Source organism: Amblyomma maculatum, chromosome 10 (genome assembly GCF_055883805.1).
Source record: "Amblyomma maculatum isolate TAMU_Amacu chromosome 10, ASM5588380v1, whole genome shotgun sequence".
Taxonomy (NCBI): Eukaryota; Metazoa; Arthropoda; class Arachnida; order Ixodida; family Ixodidae; genus Amblyomma; species Amblyomma maculatum.
This window is the reverse complement of record NC_139353.1, coordinates 100,264,856-100,266,178: the sequence shown is the minus strand read 5'-3', so window position 1 is coordinate 100,266,178 and position 1,323 is coordinate 100,264,856. Positions and strand designations below refer to the sequence as shown.

The window sequence follows — 1,323 nt, the reverse complement described above, 5'->3', positions numbered from 1 at the left end:
GCACTGCAGATGAAGTTATGTGATGTTAGAAAGATAGTGAGAGACAGGAAAGCGTGGCGTGACATGGTCCATAGGGTCACGAAGAGTCGGACACGACTGAACGACTGAACTGAACTTATCATGACTTAACCGTGGCATCATATGATTAGTATAAAGTTGCATATAACTCACATGACCCTCATTTACCACCTTCATTTTTCTTCATGGCATTTCGTAGCATCAAGTTGCCAGCATCATTACGTGACTCTTTACAATGTCATATGACTGTCTGTATCGCTTTTTGAGGGCATTTTATTAGGAAGGGCGATGTGTGACTGGTAAAACGATGTACATCTTTTTTAATTCTGTCAGCTTTCGGGACCGCGACTTCTTGCGACGCCTTCTGCTGGCAACGTCCGGCGATGGCGTTTTCTTCTCGTAAGAATTATGATTCTATTGTTTTAATATATGAAATCAATGCCCGACATTTAACCTCATAGATAACTCTCACACAGTTCTCACCTCACTCTCCGAACAGTCAGCATGAACACCCGACAGCAAGTATTAATATAAATTCTATCAAAAGATAGGTGCACTTAGTAGAACCAATTTCGTTCCCAAGAACTCAGAGGGAACTCGCAGGTTAACCCAGCCAAGGTCTGCTTATCGTCCGCTGCTGTTTACTGTGGAAACCAGCCCCTAGACTTCCAGCTGCAGCTCGACGCCCTCCAACCTGGCTCGTTGGTCTAGGGGTATGATTCTCGCTTAGGGTGCGAGAGGTCCCGGGTTCAAATCCCGGACGAGCCCGTGTTTTTTTCTACCGTTTGTACCCGGCTAGCCCATACTTGCAAACGCATCCGATCGGGTCGTTCCTACCTTTACTTTCAATTGGAATGTTTTACCCTGCATATCGCTCGCTTATACCTAGAAAGACCAGCGTAATTATTACCTTAGGCCTGACTTCCTTGTGTAGGAAAATTCACATCTGTGGATTTGTCCGCTGCAGATGATCACTAGTTGGTCAGTAGCTTATATAGCTGGACATAATCATCATTACCATTATCATTTATTGAACCCTTAGGGACCCTTTACAGGGTATCAAATAAGGGGGGTGGGAGTGATGTACATAAAGTAATACAAGAGCAAAGACAAAGATATTGGAACATCAAGAAAAAAATCTATTAAGACCGATATATATAAAAATACACTGAGAGCAATAAGAACACCGATCACAGTCAGTAGATTACTAAGCATGTCAAAAACGTTATTTGACGTTTCAGATCCCGCTCTGGTTTCTTGTTAACAATAAAAAGCAGGCTATGAACGCAGCATCATGTGTGCCTA

The 1,323-nt window shown here is 43.1% G+C and overlaps 1 non-coding gene across 1 annotated transcript; it reads left to right on the top strand.

Annotated features, from left to right (window-relative positions):
* The first annotated feature begins 714 nt into the window (after positions 1-714).
* Positions 715-786, top strand: TRNAP-AGG (transfer RNA proline (anticodon AGG)). Its single transcript has one exon. It is a non-coding gene; the product is annotated as a tRNA-Pro (tRNA).
* Positions 787-1,323: the final 537 nt, after the last annotated feature.